Source organism: Thunnus maccoyii, chromosome 1, assembly GCF_910596095.1.
Source record: "Thunnus maccoyii chromosome 1, fThuMac1.1, whole genome shotgun sequence".
Classification (NCBI taxonomy): Eukaryota; Metazoa; Chordata; class Actinopteri; order Scombriformes; family Scombridae; genus Thunnus; species Thunnus maccoyii.
This window is the reverse complement of record NC_056533.1, coordinates 19504390-19522659: the sequence shown is the minus strand read 5'-3', so window position 1 is coordinate 19522659 and position 18270 is coordinate 19504390. Positions and strand designations below refer to the sequence as shown.

Sequence of the window (18270 nt, the reverse complement as noted above, 5' to 3'; positions counted from 1 at the left end):
GTCATTTTATGTCGTTCTTATCACGCTGATGTTTGTTTTTAATTAGTTATTTGACAGTATAAAAAAGGGGGTGTGACATCATGATTGACAGCTGTGACAGCCATTCTCAAACCTCCATCAGGCTGCGGGACGGCTGAGGGGGCGTGTCCCGTTGGTCCATCATCCTGCCGCCTGAATCTACTGCGCAGATTCTGGCTCCAAATGACGTCACACAAACAAGATGGCAGCTCTCAGAATGAGACATTTTGACTTCAGTTTTGCACAGCAGTAGGAAGTGGACACACGTTGTCCATATTTGTATACAGTCAGTGGTTGGAAGCAGGAAGTGAACAGCAGTCTCCAAGTCTACTGCGTCCGCTCTTTGCAAGTTAGGATCTAACCAACCGCCCAACCCGCCACCTCTGAATATGGAAATTTGGTTCTTTGAAAGTCGTGAGTGTCACGAAAAAATGGAAAATTCGTGTCCATGTATACGAATCTATAGATTAAATTTCATGACTATTTCACATACTGCTGTGATACTGAGCTGAGACTATTGAATTGTTAAATTACTGTGTTACTAATGTTTTAATTTTGGATCATTTTGAACTCTTTCCATATATTTTTATTTCTCCACACGAGTTTATTGTAAAATTCTCTGATAATACTCTAAATCAAATGAATCCTGTACATTTCTGTTTCATAGAGAATTCAGTTTTTGTATTATTGTATAAAGCAGGCATGGTTTCTACACCTCTGACCACCTTTTATCATTCACTAATAACAATCAAAAACAGCGCATATTCCTATCCACTCCTTTATTTACACAAACAGACTGGAAAACACATATCAAAAAACTTTTCTTTAGACGATTTCTTGGCACTGTGCTTCACCACTCCTCTCTGCTCTACTTTTGCCTTTCTTGGGAGATTTCAGACATCCCACACAGTGAGTGGGAGCCTGTTTGGTGCCCCACCCTGCAACCCTGAACACCTCCCAGGGCCAGTCCATCATGGTCTGTCTGATGCAGGGAGAGACATCAATAATAAGAGCTGAAGCAGAAACCACAGTCGAGAACACAAAAGAGAGAGGGAGGGCAGGCGCAGGCCACAACTGGCTCTGCTGCAGGTTAGCTCCTTTGATACTGACTTGATGGCAGTTTGATGGGTGCAGATGGGGCGACATGGGTTTATACATACGTGTTTACATGCGTGTTTACATAATATCTATGGTGTTTACGCATAGCCCACCAACTCTTTTTTTCTTTACTCTGAAGGGGGATTTTCCTGTGGCAAGCTGCTTCGGAAAAAGCAATTAAGAATTCCCAAACAGTACACCACAATGGGAGATATCATTTGTGCAATGTGTGTTCCATGTCCCTCGCAGTTTTTGTCTGGAATGGGTTGGCTATTTTTAATCTGCGCACAACCAAACCCACCTACAGACAAACCACAAATTGAATGAAGGGGAGGGGGATGAGTGGGCATTGTAATTGCCTATTGTGGAGCTCAAACTCCTCTGTTCTGCCATAAACAGCTTTGGTAGTTCACAACTTGATACCCAGTGCTTCAGCCGGTTTGAAATTAGGGCATATTCTCGTTGTCTGTGGGAACCCATAGCCAAGCAGTGGTTGGAATCAGTCAGGAATGCTTTGGGATGGTAACTGGATTCGGTTGTAATGCCCGGCTCTCCACAGCGGAACACTAGGGTGGGAAAAAGGCCGAGAGCATTTCCTGAGTGGAGGGGGGTCCCAGCGAAGCATCACATGCATGGGCATCATGTGACAGTTATTCTGCCAGGTTTCAGCCTACGATCCCAAGTGGAGAGAAGAGTGGGGAGGAGTGCAGCTGAGGGGGAGGTGTGGTGGGTGCGGCGGGCAGTGCCAGAGAAAGAAAGGAGAAGACAGGGATGAAGATGAGTGAGGTACAAATACTGTAGCTGTTATGATCTCTCTCCAGGCGTTAGTCTGGAGGATATCATGCATTTGGTCATGTGTGTGCGTGTCAATGTGTGTGTGTATCCTTGTGTCTTTATATCTGTCTGCAGCTAATATTTTTTGTGCACATTTATGACAGTGTGCTCAAGGACCTCTCGTGGTTGCGGTGATTCACAATTTTTGAAAAATCTATTTTATAAAGCCATTCCTTATAAGCTTGTTGTAAAGCTTAGACTTGCATCTTTTCAGCAGTCCCCGCCATTTTACGATATATGTTATGACACAGCAAAAGGTATTTCCGGCAATCGGCTAGGCTAAAAACAAGGCTTACATATTCTGTTGCAGGCCACATTTTGGCCTTCGTGGCTCAAAAACTGACATCCATGGAAAAATTTCGTCTCACCTTTAACCAGAGGAGCACATAATTCCACACCTGATGCGTTATGATCCACTAAAGTTTGGCGCAATACAACATGAATAAATTCCCGTATGTGTTAAATCACCCAGTTCTCCACCATCTTGACTGTACACACCTGGCAGAGATCTGCACTCTACTGAGTGTACTCATCTAGTATTTACAATGCAACCTTTGAAAGAAGGGCTAGTCAAAGGATGAAGAAGAGGAAAAATAAAAAATTGCAATGTAACACAAAGCACAAATCTGTATCTGTATCTACACAGCTTCATTTTCTGTTTTAAATTGTTTTTACATGGCCATTTATACCCCTTATGAATAAGTTTAGCTGCTCACAAAATATACAAAATAACAATATCTTAAACACGTAGTTAAATTAATCAAACAATAAAGCATGATTCATATTTGGTTCATGTAAGTCTAAACTGAGTCTAGATAAAAGCTGTGTAACTGTTAATGGTCGGTTGACTGTTAACGGTCTGGTCCGGATATGGGAAATAGAACAGGAGGTTTTAACAGTGGGAAAATATAAGTCATAATTTCACTGGGCCATATTGCATGATTTTTCTTTAAAACTGGTGATTATGGGAGGAGGCTCAGAACAAAATAAAGTTGGTTTGAAGTTTCTGTGATTGAAAAATGAGAAATCTATCGACAAAAGGCTCTCTTGACTTTTAAGACAATCAGTAACCTCAGTTTGTCTTTTTTAAGTCGTGCAAGGTGCCAGGCTTCAATATGGAATCATATGGATCATGAGGTAAAAATAACACCTGAGCAACAAGCTCTTCCTGCACTGCACAAAAAAAATATGGTGAAAAATGAGAAAAAGTTATTGAGAATGAAAAGTCATGCTGCTTTAGCTAGTAGTAGTTCCTGTTCACACTAAGAGCTAAGGTCAGGAGTGATAAGGAATGACTTTTTATTATTGTGAGTTGATGGTGGATGCTGGAAATTTGGATGCTGTTTGTATCTATTCAGAGCGCATAATCTGTTTATATTGATATTTTTTTATATCCCTGATGAAAAAAATGTATTATATACTATGTTATATTTTCTATTTATATTTAAAAGTATTATATGTTTCAGTCTGCAAAGGAATGTTGCAGATTTGATTGCAATAATCCACAATTTGTCATTTTGTAATTTCAATAATAGTAATCCTGCAAATATTATTGTGTACTTTTTTATCTCAACACCATACTTCTAATTTTGTGTGTTTGTGATGATATCAGAAGGAGGGATATTATATTGATGTGAGAGTGTGTGTCCATCTGTCTGTCTTTGCTTTTCTGTGCATGTCTCCATATTTATGTCAATGACTGCATCATGTGTGTGCGCAGATTAAAATATTGTGTCTCTATCTTTAGCATTGTGTGCCTGTTATGACTCTCCATGGCTGCATGTTATCATGTATCAGTGCACATGAAAATGTTGCTGACTAAATATTTGTGTGTGTATTTGTGTGTGTGTGTGTGTCCAGACTGGTGCTGGCAGCCAGACGTTGCTCTCTTTGGCTTGTGTAAATGTTGTGATGATCCTGGGAGGAATCTTACCCTATAGTTGTCAAAGGGCTTTTTATTTCCACCTGCTACCGGCCTCTTTCCGTTGGTCTGCTCTATAACAATGGTACTGGGAAAGCTGTGGAGTGCACAGTGATTGATGTTGGACTGTATTTGGCCCTTTTTCAGATTGGGGCCTGAAAGGAAGTAGCTATCCCTCCCTTCCACCTCCACTACCCTGCAATAACGGAGGGCTCAAGAGGGCAAAGTGCTGATCAGGACTTTCTTAGACATCCCATTTTAACATAGTGCCAATCAGCCCCAAAGACAAGTTGGCAGGCACATATAAACAGAGTTTTCATGACTTATAAATCAATTTGCCACTGAATGAAGTGAATTTATGTCACACAATTGAACACAACATTATCCCCTCCGTCTTGTCTCCAGCCATCACTATTTTTCTTGTCATGTCTGGGTGCTCTGTTGGATGAAAAGAGATACAGGCTCATCACGACTGCATTCTTTCCATTTAGCAAAGAAGGTCATCTATCACCCAAATTGTCTGTCCTTCTCTTTCTCTATTTCTAACTGTGTTTCTCTTTCTCCTTCCTCTAGGCTGGAGTGGGCAGGCGTGTGGCTTTGGCCACAGGAAGCTGTGAATTCTTTGGAGAATGGAAGATGTCTTATGGGGAGACATACTGGCCCCCCACCCACCCACTCACCACCCCAAAATGACCCCTGACCCATTCATGTGTTTATATCAGACCATGGAAGTGAGAAATAGTGATGAGTCACTCTGGCTGTGTGTTTACACTCCGGAGTCACGCAAGGAAGGAAATCAGCCACGGTCTGCTAAAAGTGGCGAGGTGAGAGAGAATAGCTGCAGTCCCCCAGCGCTGCAGAGATTTACCTCTCAAAGCCAGAATTTATTTCACGTCATCTCTGCCGCAAAGACTTTCAACCAACAGAAAACAGCAACATTAGCAGCGCAGTAGACTGTTGTCGAGGAAAAGGCGACTGTGATTGCAGCTGAGGCCAAAACAAGTGGTAGTTACTGAGAACTGCTTTAATTGCCTCCATACTGATAATATGAAGAGATAAACACCAAAAGTAAGCAGTAGGATTCATCAACTGAGAGGACATGTATAAACTGAATTTAAAAAACATACCATAAATTTTGATTTTCACATCATCAACAGTGTTGATCACATCCAGACAGGTAAAACACACACATCTCCCCAAAACTGTACCAAAACATATTTTTTTCTCAGCTTAATAATTATGCATTTTGATGTAGATTTGTTTTGTCAGTGTTACAGAAATTAGTTTTTCTCAGAAAAGATATACATATGTAATATACAAGATAAAATAATTTCAATTTAATCACAAAATTAATTTTCCTGACAGTGACTTTCCACAAAAAAATGCCAAATTATCATCATTCAATTTAAATGCCTAACTAAAGCCTAACAAATTATTGCACAACCTTTTAATGTCTGCCTCAAAGCTCAAAGGCCATGATATTTTATCTGAATTATGTGTAATATTTATATATTACATTATATAAAATTCAAGTAATTTTAAGAAAGCAAGTCACCTAACATCCCCAGTGATCTCTGTGTTCATTACAAATATTTTATAAAAGTGAAAGTTTTTAGAAATCTCAAATTCACTGTAATTTTGGTTGATTTTGAACTGAGTCCATATTTAAAGAGGTAGATATGGCACTTGGATCATGCTGTCTTTTCCAGTCTTTTTATATGAAAATTAAGGTGCAACAGTATGTTTGATATGATATGTGTGAATGGCTGAACTTATCATTGATATATGAACCACGCTGGACATGTATTGCGTTGTGCTCTGGAGGACTTTATGTTCAGTACAGTGAGGTGTGTTTACTGTGGCTAAGACCAGTGTTTCAAACACAGTGTCATTGTTGTCCTCCGTGCTGAGTGACTTTAGATTTACGATTGCACAACTGTTGTTTTCAAGAGACAGCTGTAGTTACTGCAGCTATGCTCTGTAAATATAAGTGACACTTTATTTCTTTCCGTCATTACATTGGTGCAAGTAACTTCATCGCTGACTGTAGCGAGTATCCTGTTACACACCCCCGTACACACACACGCACAGCCACAATGAGAGAGTCAGCAGCTCTTATTTTGGCTGATCTCTCCTGAATTGTAAGTCCTGTCAGGGGCTTTGATTGATAGTTGTGTTTATCACCATATTATTAAGTAATCAGGCTCACCGCAGCTGGGCCTGAAGCTCCTTAATTCCAGCTAAAGCACACGGCTTCATGCTAATTAAAGGTTTGGTGAAAGTGTTTATTTTTGTGAATTTTTAAAATATAGTTGTCTGTGTTTTTATGAGAGTGTGCTGATTGTTGCATTTGTATCCTCTCTGGAACATTTAGTAGCAACTTTTAGTGGCATGTATCTTCATCAGAAAGATGCATCGTCTGTATGCAGACTGTAAAAATCTTTCCTCTTATTACATGAAGATTCTGTAGATACTGTATGTTTTACATTATGGCAAAAACCTGCAAAATGACCATTAAAGTAGGCCTATATACAGTTTCTGTGTATATAAAATGAGAGAGCCAATCAGTCTATGTTCTTTGTATCAGCAGAGGTTTCTTCTCGCTTCGTTAATAGAGCCTGCGGCAGGCTGCGTTTGTGTATTCGTGAGGTAAACACAGTCATGGCAAAGTGGACATGCTGCTGAGTGTGTCCTGACTGGAGACAGAGAGCACTGTGGCACTGTACTGACTGAGACACTGTCAGCTCTCTAGAGGTAGGGTTAATGTGATGAATGGCCATTTGGTAATGGGCCATGTATTAGGGTGAAATAGCTCTTCTAAAAGCCCGAGCTCGAGCTGTTGCTATGGACAATTTAATTCAGGAATCAATCAGGTGGCAGATGTTTCATGTTGGATCAGTCAACTCTGTCTTGCTGTTTCTTTCTGAACCAAATGAAGGAAGAGTTGCTTGTAAAACTGCTTGTAGCAATCAAATGTAACTCTGTGCAGTCAAAAACATCAGTGATGCCACACTGTGCTAAAACCTTACACTGACAAAAATGGACAGTTTTAGGAACTGTATAAACAAACTAATTGATCCCAAATCAATCATAATTCATCATCATACTTTATTTTTAGCACTGTGTACTGTAGGCTGTCCTTTGTACCTCCAGACTGTATGTCCTTCCAGAGTGTCAGCCAGAGAGGATGTTGCTGTACTTTTCTGTACATATAAACAATCCACCTGTGCCTGTAATAATCTGCACTTATTGTGTTCACACAGGCAAGACTTTGAGTAACACAATTACATAAATGTTTGTGTTCTTTACATTCAAATAAATTAATTTCTATCCACAAACATAAATACAAAAATATGTGACATGGAAAAATGTACAGATTTTCATATCACATCCAGATATTTGTATGTTATTAAAGCCACCTGTTGAAGTGCAATAATTGTAAAAGGTATATTACTATCATACTGTATCCCTTCCATTCCTTGTTATATATTGCATACTGTACATTTAGTTTTTTGAATGACTTTTACCTTGTTCATAACATATTTCACATTGTTTTAAGTTATTAAGTTCTGCTGCTATTTTTGCCAAATGGTAATCTTGAATTTAGTGTTTGTTTTCACATTTTCATCAATAAAATTCCACTTAATACAAGTTGAAACTGTTGGTGGCGCCTGTTTATGTAACCCACATGTCTTCTGCACTCATTCTAACATGTTTTATACAGTTTGATGTGGTGGTCACTTGGCATGCTGATTCCATTTCCTCAACAGTTTTGTCAGATCTAAAAGTAAGAAATGAATATGTGGCACAAGGCTCTAACAGATGAACACTGAAAAAATAACAACTTTAAACAGGACAATATCAAATAGACTTTTTGGGTAAAAATGAAGATGACGCTAAACAAGCAGACTAAAAATAATATGCGGAGGAAAAGGACTGAATTAAAAGTCTTTTTTCATCAATGTTCTTTATACAAATTCTTTTACGCGTGAAACCACTTTGTTAGAGTTAAATTTAGCTTCAGAGTCTTGCTCTTTGCCAAATTTAAGTAAAAAACACTGAAGGACGTTATGATAAATTCCCTGTTTTTCTGTAGTGGGGCTGAGACTCATAAGGTAAACATGGAAAAAATTCTGCAATATTGAAGCGGTTGGTGGTCCTGTTGTTTACTGCAGCGTTATTAGTTTACTGCACCAATCAAACCATTATGGATCGTTCATACAGTTTACTTATCTAAATAAGTAGACCCTACTTCTGAATGATGTTTTACTTAATCAGCAATGATCACAGTGGGTGATCTATGATGGTCTTAAATGCTGGAGCCCCCATTATCTCTGTTTGACCTGGGATCACGTTGGTTTATCAGTTCTTTTGGAGGGGTCATATGAACCAGTGTGGCTCAAATATGCTTAAAAAAATCTCCTTCTGAATTTTCCCAGAGTGAAGCTGATCAGTGTGTTTACACTGCTGTCTCTTATGGCAGCATCTGGACATTTTATTGGTTTTGTACCACTGAGATGGAAAAAAAATTAAAACTGAATCAAGGCAATATAGTATTCTCAAATGTTGTGTCTTTTTGGTAAGTGGATAAGCTTCATTAGAGAATGTTTTAGCGAGGGGAAAATTGTTAATCTGGCTTAAACTTGAGAGCCCCTGAAGCATTTATCTGAACATCGAATAGATAAACTGCAGTGCATCCCTGGTGACCATAATTAATGTGAGATGAGAAGTGAGATTCTTAGCGTCCAAAGAGCTTTATCGCAGGTGTTGGGAAGGACAGACAGATGGACAGACAGACAGCCACATGGTTCCACTTTGACGTCTGCTAATTCCAGGGAATCAATCCTAAATGACACCTATGGAATACACAGAGTGGATTTCCCTCTGATGCAGATTGGTAGTGGTTTGCAGATGAAAGACAGTAAAATAAATAAAGCTGTGGCGAGCAGGCAGAGCTCCTCTGTCCACACAGTACAACCATAATGGGATACATACTGACATGAGGGAAGAAGTGGAGGCCTGCTCCTGTTTTCACCGCTGTTGCCATGGAAATGCTGATGAACTACTGCTGCTAGTCTTAAATATCTGTGCGGACATTTGTTGTGTAAAATATTAACTGTTTTTTTTATTTAAGAAAGTAGACAGTTACCTAACAAGTGGAATAATAGTGATTAGCAGAGAGCAGCTCTGTTCCTTGTCACCCACTGCTGTTCTGATAGCTTGCTGGCCTGTTGCTGCTGATACTGTTTTAATTCTAAAACACGTCATTAAATTAAACTCAGCAGTATCAAATAGCTTTTTAACCTCCTCCAATCAATCTTTTCATCAGCTGCTGTGTCTGCGGTCGGCCTGGAGTAAGAATAGTAATGGTAAGACAATACTGGCTTGTCTCATCCTGGCTGGGATCATGCATGATACTGCTACAAGTTAAACTGACCTCCTATTCCCTGCTGTGCCAGCACAAATTCAGCTTTCTATTGTGTTACATTGCAAGTTTTCTGGAAGGCTCTTCTAATTTTCTCTGTATCTTTTTGATGAAGAGGCTGGCTTAGAATAAAACGTGTAACTTTCTTCTCTCTTGAAGTGGTTAAACAATTGGCCCACTTATTGACTCCCAATAATTGATGCCTGTCTGGTAGTGCAAACATGCACTTAAAATAGGGGCATTATCAAGATTTTGTCACTGGTGCCACAGAGGTGATTTATTCAGATTCTGGTCGACTCCCGTCTGATGCACTTCAACAAATCACAGCCTGAGGTCTGGCTATACCCACAACACACCACACTCATCTCTGTCTCCCTCTCTGACCTCCACGCAACTCACTGTGACTGGATGTAACACCCAGCAAAGATATCACCCCGGGGCTGTTTCTGGGTGCAACTGACCAGGACTGTCCTCAGAACTCTCTGCAAACTGAATTAGGTAGATAGATAGATAATCACATTTCAAACAAATAGTGTAAAATTAATAGATAGGATAAAATATAAAATTTACAGTTCAGTGAAAGGTTTTGTAGCTTGTCTGTTTTGAATCCTCACAGATTTATTACCCTTTTCAATGAGTCTAATAACGCACTCAGCAGACTCACACTTTCAGACACAACAAATACAGTGTAATTATGATTACACTGTGTAAGCGTTACTATTTTACATAGATCGTGATGAATTGTTCCTGTCTTGTACTGCAACTCTGCAACATCAGCAGATTCATCAGCTGAAATTAAAGGAAGTTCAGCATTATATTTGTAAAGAGGAAGATGTAGAAAATAAAATTCTTTGGAGACAGGGTGAGACATGTCATCTGGGGGTTAGTTGGGCAGGATGGCTCCTGAACAGGAGAACTGAAAACAGACATGACGTTATCTATAAGTCTGTATTTAATATATTAAGAAAAGAACTGAAATGCTCACCTATACTGTATAAAAACTCGTTGTAGGCGCTCCTCGAGGAGCCTTTTTCTTTGTAACCTCATCCTGTGTGTTGCACTGCGAAATGCTCCTTGTTGTACAAGAAAATAAAATCTGTTAAATTTTGATACTTCGGCTCCGGTCTCTATTGTTTTAATGGTCATTATGAAGAAATTCTTTTAACATACAGTACCTGGTTGCTGAGTGAGTTTTTGTGATGATTAAGGAGTCTGTGACCACCAGCAGTGCCGTGTGACCCAGGGGCTCAGGGTGATAAGACCTCCATAACTCTAGTTTATCCCCCTGCTCATTATCAACCTCAATCCCAGATCTGCCCTGAGCCCTCGGGCCGCAGCAGGGCTGCCTGCTCTCTACCATCCGCGGCTCTCCGCAGCCTGGAGATTACTGGGGAAACACACAGGCTCAGTTTAATGAACCCAAACACTTGACAGCTTCTTTCTGTGAGGTTTGGAAGGACTCAGCTGCAAAAGGAAGAATAGTTGAGGTATGGACACATAATTGGCAAAGGGATAATTTATTGAGATCATTAAAAAAAAACACATTTACATCATCTAATTGGTATTTTATTTGTAGTTTGGGGTTAAACTTATATTTAGTTCCACTGAGATCAGATGGTTTCAGGGTAAATTTATTTGCTATATTTTCTTTGTGCTTCATATCTGTATGTTGTCCTGATGTGGTAAACACAGCCTATATCTATTCTCATCATGAATTATGTACCACTAGAGCAGAGAACAGATCCTCAAATCAGTACCGCTGTCATTTATCTCTTAATTGTGAAAGGCTGAATCATTTTCGGGGCCACAGATCTGGACTGAGTCCTGACCAACAGGGCTACTGAAGCTGTCAGGTTGTCAGCCAGGCTGTTACTCTCACTCACTCTGGCTTTTTAGAGGGGAAACTTAAAGCAGTCAGTAGCTGAGGCCAAGGAGATGTGTTAATAAATGAATATCAGAGCTTTTTTTTTGACCTCATGCTGTTATTCCTGGCCCCCAGTATCTGCCGCATGGCCACATATTTTTCATCATGCTCTTTGAGTGGCAAAACACTGGACTATTTTCATTTAACTTTCATGTCGTTATAAGAGGGTTCTTAAAAAGTGAACCGCTGTCCCACCGGTGGCACATGATTGATGTCTTTCACCAACCAAACAATCACCCTGTGCCACTTGTCTAAATAAAATCATTTTAATTGGATTTCACTTGATTTTGATGCACTAGTGTATGTGTTTCCTTTATATACAGTTCTTGGATTGTATACAGGATGAATCTTAAAACGCTTTCATTTCCAAAGTAAATGGTATCCAAGTAAAGCACATATAATTTTATCATCTTACAGTGCAGTCATGTTTCTGTGTTTTTGGACTGTGTAAGCACTTCTTTAAAGCTACTGTGCTTGTTTTCCATCCATGTGTGCATGTGTCAAAGAGTATTTATATGTTTGCATGTCTGTGTGTGCGATAGTCTAGATTAACTTTGATGCAGTTGTGTCACTTGCATATTCTCAGCCTGTTAACTGCATCCATATTTATGGATTGATTCTGGATCTGATTGCAGAGTCTGTAATCTGATTATTTAAGATCTCACCAAAACTATAACAAAATGCTATGAAAACTCAGTTTTCCTTATCCTTTTCCTTGTTCTGAAATATGTTATATGTTATTTATTTGTTATGGACATCCAAATGATTAGTGGAAGAATTAGTAATGTAGAGACATACTGAAGTTATTTCACTAGTGACTCAGAGTTTTGAAACTGAGTCAAAAATGTATTTCTTAAGTTACAAGTTAAAGAGAAACAGCTGACTTGTCAACCATTACGGAGATGTTGCAAGCTATTGTAGCTTAATTAAAATTATCAATTAATGAAGATACATATTGCATAGGGTTTAAAGTGTACTTTTTTATTGTGAAAGTAAAACAAATAGACTCACTGATGTAAATAACACAGTTGCCAAGTCTTAGGAATCAGTCATATTACAGTTTACAGTTATATTTTTGAAGAGACAGTGTCAGTCTATCTGTCAGAGAGAGATGTGTAACTGGAGGAGGCTTGCTAGAAAGAGCTTGGCAGGTAAAGCAGAGCAAAGTAAAACCCTGGACAATATTCCTGTTTCATGCCTGAAAATCAATAACCCAGACCCCGGTGGTAAACGCACGCGAGACAGACCCCACACAGCGGTGAGCTTTTCCTGTCCACTCCCCCTCACACCCCTCGATCTTCCCTTCCTCCACATTACGCCAGAAACCCCAAACTCACTGCAGAATGTCCAGTGCTGGGCAAAACCCCCTCCGTACACCCCTCTTTTACTTTTTTTTGCACTCTATGTCTTGCACTTTCCAGCAAGCTGGATTGCCGAACACCAATGAGGGATAATGGGAAATAGCTGTGAAATGATTCATCTTCTTGTTGACCTTTCCCACATGCATGCGTTTTTTGTGCCTGTGAGCGCAAATGTAAGAGAGGAGAGCATAGAGCACAGAGGGGGTAGAGGCGGAGGCGTGCAAATTTTTTGTTTTAATTTCTCAATTGGCTCTTAACCAGGGGTCAAAGGTTGGCTTAGCACAACAGCTCTGACAAGATAAGCACCTGTTTCTCTGCTCGTAGAGTAGAGTTATCCTATTACCCTCAATATGTAAACCTCTCAAAGGACCTGTACACACATGCATAAATACTGGCGTAAATATTGGAAAACACTAGCACTGCTGTCTCAGGGAAAACACTAACACTGTCAACACCTTCCACCCCCGTAACTTCAGAGACATTCGCTATTACCTGACTATAAACTCCTCATTAAGAGCTTTGTTTTGAGCTGCGTTTGATGCTTTGTTTTTGTGAAGATGTTTACCTCGTTAGTAGAAAATCAGTAATTGAATGTTTGAGGATGCTCATTACACTTCACAAGTTAAGAGAAGATGTGCTGGCATGGATACCACTGTGGGCACACAGTCCTTTTGGTTGGCATTGCCATATTTTTAGACAGTAAATAGGCACAGAGAAACCACCTTTCTCTGCCGCATTTTAGCACCCATAATTTGGCCCACCCCTTGTTTATCTTCCCTGGGTCCTGCCTGGTCTCTCTATTTTTCAGCTGTGAAATGATGAGGGGGTCATGATAGCTTGACAGACTCATAGAGGCTAGATATCCTCCTACGACCTCCTCCAACGTCATATTTTCTCCATTTCCTGCAGTGAGGCGGGAATGGATGATGCAGGAATGGAGGATGGATGACGGAGCTAATCAGACAGTACCAGTTGTCGCAGAGGGAACAGAAGCCACGCCCTTGGCCCTGAGCAATACATGTTGAATTGAAGGATTTTAGTTTCTGACTGTGTCTTTCAGAACAGTGGTGGAGGTGGTGGCAGTTTCCACATATTGGAGCTAATGATGCCAAATCTGTCATGGTGCTCTGATGTCTGATTAGATCAAGGCTCTCTTGGTGAAGGCATGTTATATTTTCACACTAGTGAGGTGAAGTTGGCTAAAACCCCAAAAAACCCTGAGGCCTAGAGACAGAGTGAGGTACAGTCTGATGAGGTGAAATGTGACAACATGCTACAGTGAAGACAGGCGGTCATTAAAGTGTCAGGAAGAAGCCAGAGCTCTGCGTCTGTCTTTCGCACCCTGTGGAATTTTTTTCTTTCCAAAGTCAGATTGCTGTTTTGACAGAAACTGATCATTAGGTGCAAAACGTTTCCTGAAATGAAATCAGAGGCTGAGTATACAGTAGTTATTATATGTGTTGTAAACATCTTCTTCCAGTGCACAAACAGTGTATAAAGCACAACTTGTTGGAGTTCCCTCATTTTTCTTTTCATTTCTGTTTATGTGTCACTTCCTCTGATAATTTTGACTGTGCTGTGGGACTTATCTTCTCCTGCAGAGAGTGTGTGCTACTGAGCCAATATGGTGACTGTGTGTGGTACCCAGCCAAAGAGCAACTGTTTGTTTCTGACAGGCAGCACTGTTAATCCATACACCAGTAAGAGTCAGATTGCGCAGGAGTGTGTGTGTGTTTTTTGTGGAAGGGGAGAATGTACTGTACTTGGTATTGTGTGTGTGTGCATGCGTGTATGTGTCTCGCCTCACCATTCGTTGTTAATTAGGTATGGTGATGTGAGTATGTTGCAGGCTTGCATGATCAAACGCAGTGGGTTGAATGTGAAACCGTACAAGGACCAGAGGAAGCAGTCACGAAAGCCGTCTTGGCAGTCGTTGTGTGTGTGAGCACCGTCGCTCCGAGCCTGACTGGAATGCTCTCTGGATGCTGTGGCCTTTTACTAAGCTGGAGCTTTCTGGTGTATTAATCACCCTCCGCAAGGTCTGATTTCTTGGAATTGCACTCTGAAACTGAGGCCTTGACACTCGAATCTGCTCGTTGCGCTGTCTGTGTGTATCGAGTCAGCATGGTTTCCCACAGCACGCGGTTTCAGATGTGTGTGAATGCATGAGAAGAAAACTAGAGATATTTGACATGTGTATGGTTGAGAGAGAGAGTGCGGAGCAGAGGGGGAGGAGGTGGAGAGAAGGGGTTGGTTACATGCATCTCTGTGCAACAGCCAAAACTGGCAGACCTGATAAGAGGGGTCGGTCCAAATGAATGGGGGTCAGGGCTGGAGTGGTGTTGTAGGGATCCAGTCTGGGTAGGAGAGGCACTCAGGGGCACAGGGGTCCCAGAGGTCACTGAGTCACACAGACAGGGTGTGTAGCCTTACATTGTTCTGAGGCAGCCTGGCCGTATGAATGACGGTGTGTCACGATGAAAACACTTTCTCACAATTGTCTGTAAGACTGTGTGTGCTCATGAATTTTATGCTTATGTATGCCACAGTGCTACAGCTCTGTCGTAACACATAGCTAGACGTGGACCAACAAAAGATATACTGTGTATGTAGACTATATTTAGAACTTAACATCAATATGAGACTACAGACAGAAAGACAAGTACAGATCTGTCACATAATGTCATTAAATCATCTTGCAGTAAAGAAAAGAACAAATAATAGTACTTTCCTCCCATACTGTATGTTTGCAATATACTTCATAGTGTCATTCTGTTTCTGAAACTTTGATATTTTGCTTTTGGCTGTTGCTTTGCCTCAGGCTTCTTCTGAGGGTTTTTTCCTCTGAGGGTCTAAGGATAGAGTGTGTTGTATGCTGTACAGCTTTTAAAGGAAGCACTTTGAGGCAATGAGTTTTGATTTTTGGGCTATATACAGTCTTGACTACTTGCAAAGTAACATTTCAAACAGATGCATTTTGGGAGAGGCCTAAAACTGTCTAATGAAGCTTTTAGGGCTCTACTGCTTCTTCTTTATAGGCATAATGGAGCTGCAGAATGAAATAAATTGTGTGAGTGAACTGTCATACGCATACTGTATCTTCTTCTTCTGTTAGTAGATGACCAACCACATGCAAACATCAAACAGAAATTTTTCTTCATTCCCTTCCATGGTGGGCAACATGAAGATAGAAAAATGTTGCTCCTCAGGTCTTACTTCAGTTAAGCTATCAAAGCGTCTACTTTCACTTCTACTTAGGATACAGGATAGCACAGTTAGCTTAGCTTTGAGATGCCATATTTTTCATCAGCGTCACTCTCACCATTAAGAGTTGCAGCTAGTTTTTCACAGGATATGTGAAATTGGACAGTGTTCGTTTGAAAACACTGAACTTTAATCTGTTCAATCAACTATCAACATTTCAGAGAATTCCAGTGAGTCACTTCCCTTTCGTATGCAAAGGAAAAGGTAGGAAGTATGGAAATAACCAGATGCAATTCTGTAATTCTCTTGCTCACTGCTCTTCTACAGAAATGCATGTGTGTGTGTGTGTGTGTGTGTGTGTGTGTGTGTGTGTGTGTGTGTGTGTGTGTGTGCGTGTGTGTGTGTGTGTGTGCGTGTGTGCATGTGTGCGTGTGTGTGTGATCTTAGCTCTGGGTTGGTAGTGCCAGTTTAATGACCTAAAGCTCCGCAGTCTTAAGCCCACACAATTTTGCCATTAAACCCCTGTCTCTCTCACACACAGCCCTTGCTCTAGTGCTCTTGTTACCGGGGGAATCTGTCAGTGTGACGCAGCACTGGTTTGTCTTGGCAGCCCCTCCACTGCTATGGGATACAGATGTTAACGGTCTGTGTCTGTTTCCCAATTAAAGCATTAATCCAAATCAACCCAAATGATCGCACACGGCGTAACGACGACCAGGGAGGCCCCTCTTACTCTCTTTCCACTTCTCTTTGCTGCTCTCTCTCTCTCTCTCTGTCTCTCTCTCTCTCTCTCTCTCTCTCCCTCTCTCTCTATCCTCTATTTCTTTCTTCTTAAATGTCCATCTTTTCTCACCCTGTGGCCTCTTTAATTGTCTCCATCACCTCTTCAGTTCATCAGTGTAATCCACCTCTCTCTTCTCTGCTCCCTCCTCCCTCTCCCCCCTGTGATTACTCACCCTGCATTCCTTCAGCATGCATCAAAGCAGCCAATGCTAAATGTGGAAAAAGTGAATGTAGAGAAGAGGAAGACAATAGCGCAATGAGGCTCCGCTCTGTCGACCATTTCATTTTTCCACTATTTTCTAAGATTCAAATGTATTTATTTTCCACTCTCTGCAGCAGCTATGGTATACTGTATATTACATGACTATAGGAAGCATGTAATTTAGCACAATGACAGATTTCAAGCTGCTCAATGAAAGCCTTTAATTCAGAGGGATAACACGACTTTTAAGGGCATTGCAAACTCTCATGGTAACGTCTGGGTGCAAACGTATACACACACAAGCTTACACCAACCATCCAACCCACCCACCCACCCACCCACACATTGATGTGCACTCTCACACATGTTCAGGTCCCAAACATCCTGCTGCAGCTAATACTAACTCATGGTGTGTACAAACAAATGTCTTGAGGAGGCAGGACATGCTTCAGAGAATGACACCCACCTGTGCAGGTCAAACAGTTCACAAGTTAGTGGCCTCACAGAAATGTTTGCACACCGAAACACTTGCACATTCATGACCCAGTACTTATTGGAAACCCTTTCTCTTTTACCCAAAGCGTGCACACACACACACACACACACACACACTGCAGTGCTTCTCCACTGGCACATGCGGTACATACTATCCTCCCACTTCAAACATGTTACTGAATGTATTCACAGAGCCAAGCAGGCTTAACAATGGCCAGATATAGAGAAATTCTGAGTAAACAGTCAAAATATGGCTTCAGGCAGGGAGGGGATGAGCTCCATCTGGAGAGGCTGATGCCAGATATACGAGCATATGTGTGTGTGTTTGTGTATGTGTGTATGTGTGTGTGTGTGTGTGTGTGTGTGTGTGGCAGTTGTGAAGATGAAGATGTCAATGTCCCTGTATATGTGTGCGCATTGCACGGCATCTGTATGTGTGTGTTCCCCTGTCCTCCCAAACCAAACACAGTTAACAGTAGCCTGCTGTCATAACACCCTGCCATTCTACAATGGAGGTCGCTGTTCATTCTAAACAGGAGAGAGAGAAATGCTGCAGAAACAAGGAGACTAAAAGGCTGAGGGAGCAGCAGCAGCAGTGTGGTGAGAGACACAATAAGAGAGGGGGAACGGGAAAAGGTAGAGATAAGGTAGGAGTGAGATACTGACCGTGTGTGAAAACCAGGCTGATTATTCTATTGTGAGCGAACAGCAGGTTCCTGACCAGTGCCAACAGGAAGTTCACCACATGCGAGAGATTGGGAAAACCATCAATAGACTCTGTGAGGTCATAAAGCATCTGTGTGCGTGTGTGTGTGAGGATTCACGTGTATGCATGTTTGTGTGTTTGCTTGTTGCTTCATGGATCCACGTCTGTGTTCAGCCCATTGTATTAATGTGTGTGTGCATGTCTGGCACGTCATCAAATGACAACAACGTAGATTGCTGTGCTCAGAAAAAGATTGAAATAAAATATTAGGCAAATGACATTAAACAAAAACTGTCATC

At 41.0% G+C, this 18270-nt stretch overlaps 1 long non-coding RNA gene across 1 annotated transcript; it reads left to right on the top strand.

Annotated features, from left to right (window-relative positions):
• Positions 1 to 208: 208 nt before the first annotated feature.
• On the top strand, positions 209 to 7449 carry LOC121897974. The gene is made up of 3 exons (XR_006096316.1): positions 209 to 432; positions 916 to 1107; positions 4445 to 7449. It is a non-coding gene; the product is annotated as an uncharacterized LOC121897974 (long non-coding RNA).
• Positions 7450 to 18270: the final 10821 nt, after the last annotated feature.